The sequence below is a fragment of the Salvelinus alpinus genome, chromosome 14 (genome assembly GCF_045679555.1).
Source record: "Salvelinus alpinus chromosome 14, SLU_Salpinus.1, whole genome shotgun sequence".
Classification (NCBI taxonomy): domain Eukaryota; kingdom Metazoa; phylum Chordata; class Actinopteri; order Salmoniformes; family Salmonidae; genus Salvelinus; species Salvelinus alpinus.
The window spans coordinates 24316762-24329800 of NC_092099.1; the positions used below are offsets into that span (position 1 = coordinate 24316762).

The 13039-nt window shown below is 41.5% G+C and overlaps 1 protein-coding gene across 7 annotated transcripts in view; it reads left to right on the top strand.

Moving 5' to 3' along the window:
- The first annotated feature begins 2166 nt into the window (after positions 1–2166).
- The window catches only part of LOC139538627 (beta-galactoside alpha-2,6-sialyltransferase 2-like), a 73424-nt gene continuing 62551 nt past the window's right edge, over positions 2167–13039 (top strand). For 4 of the 7 annotated variants that reach the window (XR_011667768.1, XM_071340887.1, XM_071340888.1 and 1 more), the window contains exon 1: positions 2167–2525. The gene's annotated coding sequence lies outside the window, so the exon portion shown is untranslated. The remainder of the gene's footprint in view (positions 2526–13039) is intronic. The other 3 variants (XM_071340890.1, XM_071340893.1, XM_071340892.1) reach the window with 2 other exon arrangements.

The following is a 13039-nucleotide window of genomic DNA, read 5'->3' on the forward strand; positions in this document are numbered from 1 at the left end:
TCTGCTGTAATTGCAGCGTGCCGCAGCAGTGGCTGCATCTGATGGAGTACAAATGAATAAATAAATCTGGACAGAGGAGCCATTTGGACGTTTGACATTTACTGATGAGACAATTAAGAAAGCAGCGCACAAACACACAGGCAAAGGGGCAGGAAAACACATGCACACACTTCCACAAACAGTATAAACACACACATGCTTGAGCACAAATGAAAGACCAACATACACAAACCAATAGTGAAGCTCAAACAACCACACACTTGCCAACTCACAACAAAGCACACAAACATACACACATAACTGCATGCAAACTAGCACAAGTGCACACGTCTTATGTCTCATACCTAATTTATTTTTTCCCAGCGTCCCGTTCAATCCTAGAAGACACATGGACTAAAAGAAATAGGGGCACCAGATGAGTTAAGTCTTGGAAAAGACAAGATAAACACAAATGCAAACACACACACGCACGGACACACACACGAATGCAGCGGCCATGGGACAACATAGATGTGATGTTGCTATATAGGCAGCATCCTAGAGATAATATGACTCCATGCCTTCATCAGGGAATTGTAGTTCTGCATAAGGATTTTAAGGATTTAGCAGTCCAGCACATTAGGCTGCAAGTCTTTCATTAGGTCTCCATTTGGAGTTGACATGGTCACCCCTGGTCTATGAGGTAAAGTCTCTCCCCTTATGAACCATTCCTACATCGAAACGGATATTAGCTGACAACGTCACGAAACAACGTGTACGGTTTAATGGGGCAGAAGTCTCTGAGTTGTTGTGATTCTGGATGGCCAGATGGCTAGTAACATTGACAAGAAACTGCCATGTGGGGAATCATGTCTCATTTCAGCTAGTTTCATCTTGTTCTTGATACCATTTTCTTGTTTTGAGGTGTTTTGACTGATTTCATGTCAATGCTTATATGGACAAACATTTGCTAACTAGTTTACCAACAATTGTAACGACGTATGAGACACAAGTGCTCATTGTGCATTGTTGCTAAGCAACCAACCATCTATTGGAGGCTAAAATAGGAAATTAGCCTGTTTATTTTTTACAATTTACCTCTTTAAATTGCAGTTTTTTGCTTCAAGTCAACTCGTGGCTGATGATCCCCCACACTTAAAGGCACTATATTTCAAATAGGTTACAACCTGGTAACAACCAATGATGTAGGCCTATATAAACCCTGGATTGCTAATGCTATCTATTGGCCAATGAGAGGCTTTGAAGCCACCGGTCGGACATTTTGTCCTCCATAGGACAAAATTACATATATTTAAGTATTTTTGCTGTTGTAGTGGGGCTAGTAAACATTAGTACTTTATTTTTATGTTTAGCTCACATTATATCATTTAATGTGGTTGATTGGTCGAGGAATGTGTCAATTTGTTAGTAGGCAAACAGAAGAGTGTTCTCCTCTCCTCGATAGCCACCTTTCATGGAGGATACTCTTGGCCTTTTATCAATTAGATTTGCTCACCTTCTGCGTCCTCGCTCCGTCCTCTCTCGCCTCCTTTTGAAAAAGGTCAAAGTTAATTGAGGAGACATGCCGAGGAGAGTGAACGTGGATGGAAATGCGCTTGCTTGAAACGAGATCGTCCTTCTCCACTTGTGTGTCATTAGGCAAACGTTTACAGGGGTGGATCGCAAAATAAATGTGTAAAGTGCTCAAAACAAATAAAGTTAGTTGTGCAAGACATTTTATAGATAAAACAGTAAGTAACATAGGGGGTGTGGCAGATGTAAAAAATATTCTGTGATGATACACGAGTATCCTCGATGAAAGGTGGATATCGAGGAGAGGCCTACTAACGAATTGACACACTGCTCGACCACTTATTGGTTTCCCCAAAACATCAAAGGATAAAAGTCCCATGTGTATCCTAACTGAAAGAGTTTTGAAATCTACCACACCACCTTTGAATCAGCTTTTGTTTTGTCAGAGGACAAAAACATGCACACGTTTAAAAACAATATGATCCTTATTATTTTATCTATACAATGTCTTGCACAGCTAACAATTTGTTTTGAGCACTTTACACATTTATTTTCGGATCCACCCCTGTGTAAACGTAATTTGCCTAATGACGCTTGAGTGGAGCAGGGCCGTCTCATTTCAAGCAAGCCATTTCCATCCAAGTTCACGCTCCTTGCCGACTCTCCTCGATTAACTTTGACCTTTTGCAAAAGCAGGCGAGATTAGACACAGGAGGTGGGCAAATCTAATTTTTAAAAGGACAATGTGACAGACAAAAAAGACCGAATGTGCTAGCCTGACGACTCAAACTGAAATATTATGCTGGTCTGTCGTTCGCTAAATAGTTTTTTTCCCTCGTCCGTGGGCGTGGCGTAGCGTAGCGTTTGGCCGGAGCAAGGAGTCTGGGTAGCCAGGCAACAAATGTGCAGTATTCATGCATCGGATTTGAAACAGCGGCGTGCAGCTCGGTTAACGGGAGGAGAAAACGGACAGTACCTTTCCCGAAAACAATGAAGACGGGCACATTTCCTAGGTAAGGCTTTGTTAGCGCCCTGCTGGATTTGCAGGCAATTGCTCTTCACGCTTCAGAGCACTTTGTGCGAATAGCCCGCGGTTACATACAGTGAGTGTAACGACGAGCAGTCACTGGGCAGAAGGAGATGTGGCTACAATGAGAATCAGCCAGCGATTATATATATTTTTGGAATGAATGTATCAAAACAATTAGGGAAGAATATTCCATAGTAAATGAGTAGCCTGAACGGTTTACGCGAATGGTTTAATCTTTGCACAGTCAGAATGATGAAAGAACCATAGCCTAGCCTACTGCACCCGTATACTATTGTATCCTATCATCATCACTAGCCTACTCCTTGATACATTTAGAAGCTTACAACCTAGTTGGTATCATAAAACAACCTAGCTGTACCTCGTGCGGCAACATTGTAGCCAAGCCACACATGTAAACGAAAGCCTACTTTGTAGGGAATCATTAATGGACATATTTGCTTGTTCACATCAGTCCAACTGCATTATGCCTTCCTGTGTTTTACGCATTCCTTTGAGTTTTACGCAGTAGCTCGTGACATGAGACAATCATCTGCTGTTTAAACTATTAGACCACAAGTTCCACAAACGAACAACAGTTCTGTTTGTGTTGTGAAACCCTGTCTGTGGCATACGAAGAACGTTTGATTGCGGAGGACCTTGTGTCCATGTGAGATTTGAGGCGGCCTGGCCTCCATTCAACTACGAACAGTTAAAAGGAAGAGAGAGAGAGAACAGACGGAGATGTAGAGGCAGGGTCAGGCTGCAATTCAAACAAACCTGCCATAGAAAAGTTTACAAAGTGTCTTTCTTCACATACTTCTGCCTGCACACCTCTTATTCTTAACTAGTAGTAGTACTTGTATCACAAACCATAAGATACTTTATTTGGCCCAGGTTAACTAATACATCTCCTCAACGGGTGATTCGGTCAATTACATTAAACACAGCGGCCATGCCAGTCCTTTGGCAGGTGGAAGCTCATGCCCGCCCTGTGAACCACACTGTCTGTGCCAGGAGATGTCTGATTTAAGACCATTTAGATCGCATCATTATTGACTTAAGCAGCAGTTTGAATCCAACCCAACAGTGATATGGTCCCAATAGCCTTTGCATTAGACAAATTGAACGGAAATACCGGTAATTATGCCATTTGAGAGAAATTATAAGAAACGGAAAGAACACAAGTGCCAAGGATGAAGAATCTTGGCAATTAGCCCGATAGGTTGGGATTTGGGAGTGAGTGTGTAGTCTTTGAAGTGGTCAGATTCCTCGTTGCTTTGTCTGGGATCTACAGATGGGTCTAGGTTTGCCTCAGAACAGAGATCTTTTTACTCCATCGCCTAACAAATAAAAACCAAGAATCATCTGAGGGAAAGGGAGGGAGGAAAGAGCAAAACGCACCTTTTGTGTAAGATATTCTGCAGCATACAGTCCTTGAACAAACTACATTTCAAATGTGATGTTTGAAGGATACAATCACAGTAAGTGGTATAAAACCCACAAACCAAAACAAAGTGTCACATTCTCACAGACTTATGAAATCATGTCCCTTTGCAGCACGGGGAAAGTGAACCAAAGATGGCTTTAACAACTGATTGAGGGCACTCTGCTACCTGGTGGCGGTAGTGTGTTCTTTGTAGTGATGGGGTAAAAAATCGATACAGTTGAGTATCACAATATTATTGTTGACGATATATCGATACTTGTTTTCTCATGGCTCTCTTGTCGCTCTGCAGGTGACATAACAATGTGCTATATGTTTGGAACATTGAATCACAAATAAATCGCATTATCCGATCGCAATACATATAGCATCGTGATACATACATCATCGCTATACAAATCATATCGGCACCTGAAAAGCCAACTTTATTAATGTTTACATACTGTTTTACCTACTTTATATGTATATGCTGTATTCTAGCCGTGCTATATAACTACTGCTGTACACACCTTTTCTATTTATATACTGTCCATACTGTCTATACACACCATTCACATACAGTACATATATATGTATATTCTGGACTTTGGTCCGGAAGCTAAATTCCTGCAATTCTTTCCATTTTGTCATGGGGTTTTGTACTGTGTATTTAAAGGCTGTATTCTCGACAAAGCTCATTCTATTATTTCTACTACTGTGCATTGTATTTTAGTTTCACTGTTTATACACACTGTATTTATTTATTTACATACTGGATTCTTGACATGGCTCACTAATATATCTACTGCTGTACATATCATTCTTAGCATATCTTGTTAAAATTCATCCGGTGTATATACCTATAGATTGCATTTGGATTACTGTTACAGTGCTATTTGGCTGAATTGGATTCATTGCGACATTTCAAGATATATTTTTGGGGTATAATTATTTGTATACTTGTCTGACATTTTACTGCATTGCTAGTAAAATAAGCATTTTGTTGCACCTGTTATAACATCTGCTAAACTGTATACGCTACCGATAAATGTTGATTAGATTTAAGTATCATGATAATATTGTATCATAAGGTCCCTGGCAATTCCCAGCCTAGTTATTGTACAGCTGGACAGTTTATGGTTGAACAAATAAAATTGGATTTATCACATGCGCCCGACTACCACAGGTGTAGACCTTACCGTGAAATGCTTACTTACAAGCCCTTAACTCCATTTCTTGAACTCCATTGTTGGTTAAGAAAATATTTACTAAATAAACTAAAGTGTAAAATAAAAGTAACACAATAAAATAAGAATAATGAGGCTATATACAGGGGGTATCAGTACCGAGTCAATGTGCAGGGGTACAGGTTAGTCGAGGTAATTTGTACATAGACTGCATAGATAATAAATAGCGAGTAGCAGCTGTGTAAAAATAAAGTTTTTTTTAAAGTATATAGTCCGGGTGGCCATTTGATGAATTGTTCAGTCTTATGGCTTCGGTATAGAAGCTGTAAAGGAGCCTTTTGGACCTAGACTTAGTGCTCTGGCACCGATTGCCATGCGGTAGCAGAGAGGACAGTCTATGACTTGGATGACTGGAGTATTTCACCATTTTTTGGGGGGCCTTCCTCTGACATTGCCTAGTATATAGGTCCTGGATGGCAGGAAGCTTTGCCCCTGTGACGTACTGGGCCGTAGGCACTACCCTCTGTAGCACCTTGCGGTCGGATACCGAGCAGTTGCTATACCAAGTGATGATGCAACCGGTCAGGATGCTCTCGATGGTGCAGCTGTAGATCTTTTTGAGGATCTGGGGACCCATGCCAAATCTTTTCTGTCTCCTGAGTGGGAAAAGGTGTTGTGCCCTCTTCACGACTGTCTTGGTGTGTTTGGACCATGATAGTTTGTTGGGCATGTGGACATCAAGAAGGTTAACTTTCGACCCGCTCCACTACAGCCCTGTCTGTGTGAATGGGGGCGTGTTCGGCCCTCCTTTTCCTGTAATCCACGATCAGCTCCTTTTGTCTTCCTCATGTTGAGGGAGAAGTTGTTGTCCTGGCACCACACTGCCAGTTCTCTGACCACCTCCCTATAGGCTGTCTCATCATTGTTGGTGATCAGGCCTACCACTGATGTGTTATCAGCAAACTTAATGATGGTGTTGGAGTTGTGCTTGGCAACGCAGTCGTAGGTGAATAGGGAGTACAGAAGCGGACTAAGCATGTACCCCTGAAGGGCCCCCGCGTTGAGGATCAGCGTGGCAGATGTGTTTTTGCCTACCCTTACCACCTGGTGGCGGCCCGCCAGGAAGTCCAGGATCCAGTTGCAGAGGGAGGTGTTTAGTCCCAGGGTCCTTAGCTTAGTGATGAGCTTTGTGGGCACTATGGTGTTCAACGCTGAGCTGTAGTCAATAAACAGCATTCTCACATAGGTGTTCCTTTTATCCAGGTGGTCTACAGCTTATCATGAGGTACTCTACCTCAGGCGAGCAATACCTCGAGACGTCCTTAATTTTTAACATTGCGCACCAGCTGTTATTGACAAATAGACACACACCACCACCCCTCGTCTTACCGGATGCAGCTGTTCTGTCCTGTCGATGCACGGAAAACACAGCCAACTGTATATTATCCATGTCGTCGTTCAGCCACGACCCTGTGAAACATAAGATATTAGATTTTTAATGTCCCATTGGTAGGATAGTCTCGAATGTAGCTCATCCAGTTTATTCTCCAGTGACTGCACGTTGGCCAATAGAACAGATGGCAGAGGCTACCCACTTGCCAACGAATTCTCACAAGGCACCCCGATCTCCGCCCGCTCTACAGGGGTGTGTGATGTGTATTGCTGATGAATTACAACGGGTGTGTGTTTGTTTGTTGAATTATAACAGTGGTATGTGTGTTTGTGGGTTTCTGGAATTGTAACAGTGGTGTGCGTATTTGTGGGTTGAGTTATAGCAGGGATGTGTGTTTGTATTGTTGAGTTATAGCAGGGATGTGTGTTTGTATTGTTGAGTTGTAACAGGGGTGTGCGTTGGTGGGTTGTTTATAGGAATGTATTTTTTTCCATCCAGACTCTTGGGGGTATTTTATAATGTGGGCTCCACAGTTATTCAGTGCCCTCAGAGAGAGTGAGTGGATTGTGTGTGAGAGATGGAGCTGTGGGATCAGTCACTTACAGAATGTGCAAAATGTGTATTTATACATTCATCTGGTACATGGAGTAGAGCGTGTCAGTAGACCATATCTCAAGCTTTCCTCCTGGGTAAATACATTTGAATTCAATCACTTTTTGAGAGCACCCCTTTTTGATTTGAACAAAACCTTCCGTACATATTTGCCCATTATCATTGTGCTCAGAAAGTAACGTTTTGGACCTGAATGCCAAAACATTCAATAGATAAAGTTACCCCCACCATACCATGAAACATCTGTCTTCATCACTGAAAAAGATGAATGGTTGGGATTTATATAATTTAAAAGCTTACAAACAGGGTCAAACTATTTGGTGATTTCTTGGGGGGAAAAAAGTTTTTTTTACATAAAATGATAATTGACGTTTAAGGTTAAAAATGATCTAAAAATGAATAAACTTCTAAAAATGTTGATTTGCATATAGCTATGAACCTATTTGACATAATCTGAGGTGTTTGTGTTGTGCCCGCCATCAGTTGAGACATGCTCATCAACCTCAGATGATGTAAAGTAGCATTTAAGCTACAACATGTGAATTTCAAAAACATCAGAGCGTACACATGTGTATACACAATTTTTAACCTTAAACGTTTTTGTTTTTTTCAAGAAATCACCAAATAGTTTGACCCTGTTTGTAAGCTTTTCAATTATATCAAACTCAACTGCTTATCTTTTCCTGTGATGAAGACATGGATGTTTTATGGTATGGTGGGGTATGCAAAATGGGTCAACTTTTAGCACTTATCTCTTTAATGTTTTGGCATTCAGGTCCAAAAAGTCACTTTCTGGCCACATCTAGGTGGGATGGACTGAGAGTAGCTGAGGGGTGGGTTTAAAAGCTCATGTTCTATAATAGTTATGACTGAAAACACGATTTATATCAAATGACTTTATTCTTGTAACTACTGTAAAAAAAAAATGTAATGTGTGTACCAATGTACATTTAACAACAAAACAAAAATATGTAAAAACAAAGTTTCTTTTGGTCCTCTGAAGAGGGGGGTGGTGGATGGTCAAAAAGTGAGTGAATTCAAATGGTTTTACCCTCTCGGTCTTGCTCACTGACTGTCTTTCTCTCTTCTCTCTCTGTAATCTGGGAGAGGTGAGGTAGAGGACCACTCTTTCTTCCTACAGTCTCTCTCGCACAAATCTACATTTCAAACGTGATGCTGATGGATGCTACACACACACAGCTCCCCTGATGGCTGTGATCTCCACAACAGAACATCTGCATTAGTGTTTCAGCACATATTTCTTGCTCATTATGGCACCATGCCAGCTTGCACCTCTTTCTCTCTGCGGCTGACTATTTATGGGGGTGAACGGAAGGGATGTGCACGGTTATTCAAATATCAGAACGGCATTAGGCCTATACAAAATTATATGCCTATTTTAACACTAAAAAGGCTTTTTTGTGAATTAAATTACGTACAACAGGGATCATCAACTAAATTAAGCCTTGATTCAACTTTTTTCTTGATATCCAATTTGTAGTTAGTCTTCTCCCATCGCTGCAACTCCCCTACAGACTCGGGAGAGGCGACGGTCAAGAGCCATGCTTCCTCTGAAACACGAGCCTGCCAAGCCACATTGCTTCTTGACACTGCTCGCTTAACCCGGAAGCCAGCCACACCAATGTGTCGGAGGAAATACCATCCAGCTGACGACCAAAGTCAGCTTGCAAGCGCCCGGCCCGCAACAAGGAGTCGCTAGACCGCAATGGGACAAGGAAATCCCGGCTGGCCAAACCCTCCCCTAACGCGGACAACGCTGGGCCAATTGTGCGCCGCCTCATGGGTGTTACGGCCGGCTGTGACACAGCCTGGGATCGAACCCGGGTCTGTAGTGACGCCTTTATTACGTGTGGAAATACTTTGGAACAGATTTTCAACATTTAAAATCACTTGGAGCTGATTTGCTGGTGTTTTTAGTCTTTTATATCCAACAATAAGACATTTAATAAAATATATATTTTTTGCTCAGAAAACTTGAAGGGCCAAATAAAATCACCCGCCGGCCAAATTCGGCCCACAGGCCGCCAGTTAGGGAACCCTAACTTTTCTAAGCTACTCAACAGGCACAACAATTATAATAATTTTATTATATGGGATGCTAAATAACATTGTCGCTGCTTCAAGTCTTGGCTGTAGCTGAGCTGCCTTGGCTGCATCTCTCTCTTTCTCCCTCAGCTGCAACAATAGAGCACCAGCCTCTTTCCCTCACGCAGCAGTGCTCAGTAAAAAAAAACAACATTTCTCATATCCAGATATCTGACAACAATTCATGATACTTTTCGAATAGGGAAATAATTTCAAATCCCCTTCCCTAGTGAACAGGCCACGCTCCCTTTAGGGATGTGGAAAGCCCGCACACACCAAGAACTGCAACAGTGACACTTTCAATTACGCTGCACACTCTTGCCTGCATCTACCTAATCTAGGGAGTAATTGTTAGTCCAACAGTTGCAAATGTGAATTTCTATTGGACAAATTCGGGTATTGTTTTTATCCCCGTTTCGTTTTTAAGAAAAGTTTTTCAACAGAATCGGTGGAATGAATACACCCCTGATCACACACAAACAGTTAACTTTCATAGCAGCCACATAAAAACAGCATGATCACTTTGCTCGTTGTATATATAATTCCTTCCCGCAACTATCTACACGGTCTCCTCCTCTCACCTTTTGCCTCGCATGTGGACTTCAGTGCACAACACATCAGCTGTCTGTGACCAGGCGAAAAACCTTTCCAAGCCAAACCTTTATATAATGACGGCTATAACTGCTACACACATCCTACATTGTTGTCATAGTAAACATAGCTACTAGAACTAATGCGTTCATTTTGGAAGAAATGAATTTGTTCAAAACTTCAACTATTGTCTTTCTCTCCCTTTGAGTCAACTACTCACCACATTTTATGCACTGCAGTGCTAGCTAGCTGTAGCTTATGCTTTCAGTACTAAACTCAGCAAAAAAAAAAACTTCCTCTCATTGTCAACAACGTTTATTTTCAGCAAACGTAATGTGTGTAAATATTTGTATGAACATAAGATTCAACAACTGAGACATAAACTGAAAAAGTTCCATAGACATGTGACTAACAGAAATGGAATATTGTGTCCCTGAACAAAGGGAGGGGGTCAAAATCAAAAGTAACAGTCAGTTTCTTGTGTGGCTACCAGCAGCATTAAGTACTGCAGTGCATTAAGTACTGCAGTGCATCTCCTCCTCATGGACTGCACCAGATTTGCCAGTTCTTGCTGTGAGATGTTACCCCACTCTTCCACCAAGACACCTGCAAGTCCCCGGACATTTCTGGGGGGAATGGCCCTAGCCCTCACCCTCTGATCCAACAGGTCCCAGACATGCTCAATGGGATTAAGATCCGGGCTCTTCGCTGGCCATGGCAGAACACTGACATTCCTGTATTGCGCACAGAACAAGCAGTATGGCTGGTGGCATTGTCATGCTGGAGGGTCAGGTCAGGACGATCAGCTGTCTGTCTTGTCTCCCTGTAGTGCTGTGTTAGGCATCTCACAGTACAGACATTACAATTTATTGCACTGGCCACATCTGCAGTCCTCATGCTTCCTTGCAGCATGCCTATGGCACGTTCACACAGATGAGCAGGGACCCTGGGCATCTTTCTTTTTGTGTTTTTCAGAGTGAGTAGAAAGGCATCTTTAGTGTCCTAAGTTTTCATAACTCACCTTAATTGCCTACCGTCTGTAAGCTGTTAGTGTCGTAACGACTGTTCCACAGGTGCATGTTCATTAATTGTTTATGGTTCATTGAACAAGCATGGGAAACAGTGTTTAAACCCTTTACAATCAAGATCTGTGAAGTTATTTGGATTTTTGTGAATTATCTTTGAAAGACAGGGTCCTGAAAAAGGTCTGTTTCTTTTTTTGTTGAGTTTAGATTCATTCTCTGATCTTTTTGATTTGATTGTGTCAGTTCATGCTGCAAGAGCTCTGATAGCTTGGAGGATGTCCTCCGGAAGTTGTCATAATTACTTTGTAAGTCTACGAAAGGGGGTGATAACCATGAGCCTCCAAGATTTTGTATTGAAGTCAATGTACCCAGAGGAGGACAGAAGCTAGCTGTCCGCCGGCTACACCATGGTGCTAGCCTACAGAGTGCTGTTGAGGCTACTGTAGACTTAATGTTGAGGCAAAAGTGTGTTTTTAATAAATCATTTGTTGATGTAATTATATTTAGTATGGTTTTATCAAGAAAAAAAAGATCACTTTTGTTATATATATATTTTTTTATTCAATGAGGATGGTCCTCCCCTTCCTCTTCTGAGGAACCTCCGCTACTCACAATCAACCCCCTTTCCTCCCTGGTATAACTACAGAAGGACATGATACTATGATATTCAGCACAGCACAGCACATCACAATACAGTACCCTATCATTATCCTCCCCTCTCTGCCTCTCTCATCCCCTGTGTCGTGACTTTGATTTAATGTGATGACTGTTATTTATCAAATCAACAAACTGTTTTAATTGTTACCCAATTTATATATATTGTGTGTGTAACAATTAACTCATTGTTGGGGGCACCACGGAAGAAGTTCTTTAACGAGTTATCGAGTTTAATTCGGGAGCTGTTATATATCGATAAGTCCCTTATTAATCATTACCTCATATCAGTCTCATTTTGAACGTCGCAGACTTTTTGAATCCGTAAGAACCCCAGCCTTTTCTGAAATATTCAATTCTACACAAACTGAATTATTTATTTATTTAATCACTAACTAAATAATGATACACAATTAAATGAGACAAAAGTCCCTAGTGAACTGACTAGATATGATGGCTAGATACACAATGGAAAGAGATAAAGGGACATTTTATCGTGGATACATTCTAGGACTGTTCTCACATTAATCCTATACCTTGCACATGAACTGCTGCCCGTTTGGGTAAGAAATGCAATATATTTATGTGTAAGTTGGATGTCTTTGTTCGTCGTCTTTCTGTTGAAACCAATCGATCATTCTATGGAGAATGGCTCGTGGGTGTAAGGCTCTGATTGTCCACCAGAGGTCACAATGTCCTTAGTAGTTTTGGCTTGGAGTGAAGTGTTTCTTCAGAACAGATCTTCAGATGCACCAATGATTGTCTGAGATGGGATCTTCTCCTTCCTTTCTGGGGTAGATAGTCAATGTTCCAGATCCCTTTACATGCACAGCTGCAGACTGTCAATGTTTTGGTCTAGTGAGTTTATCTTCAGCTCTTGTTGAGTTTCAGATTTTCCAACCATTTGTAACGTTTAGCTCATGCTTCACATCTGCTGGTCTGCATGTTAATTATTATAATTTTTTAATATATATATTTTTTTCTTTATTGAATATACAAAACATACATTATACTTGCAGTGAAGCCGCTCGACAACTACACCCCACCAGTCATCCAATAGACTCCCATTCAGAGCGACACACAGAAGCATCCAGGGTCAACGCTCTGCTCAAGGGCACATTGACAGATCTCCCTCCAGACCAAAAAATCAAATCAATTTATATAGCCCTTCTTACATCAGCTGATATCTCAAAGTGCTGTACAGAAACACAGCCTAAAACCCCAAACAGCAAGCAATGCAGGTGTAGAAGCACGGTGGCTAGGAAAAACTCCCTAGAAAGGCCAAAACCTAGAAACCTAGAGAGGAACCAGGCTATGAGGGGTGGCCAGTCCTCTTCTGGCTGTGCTGGGTGGAGATTATAAAAGAACATGGCCAAGATGTTCAAATGTTCATAAATGACCAGCATGGTCAAATAATAATAATCACAGTAGTTGTCGAGGGTGCAACAAGTCAGCACTTCAGGAGTAAATGTCAGTTGGCTTTTCATAGCCGATCATTAAGAGTAT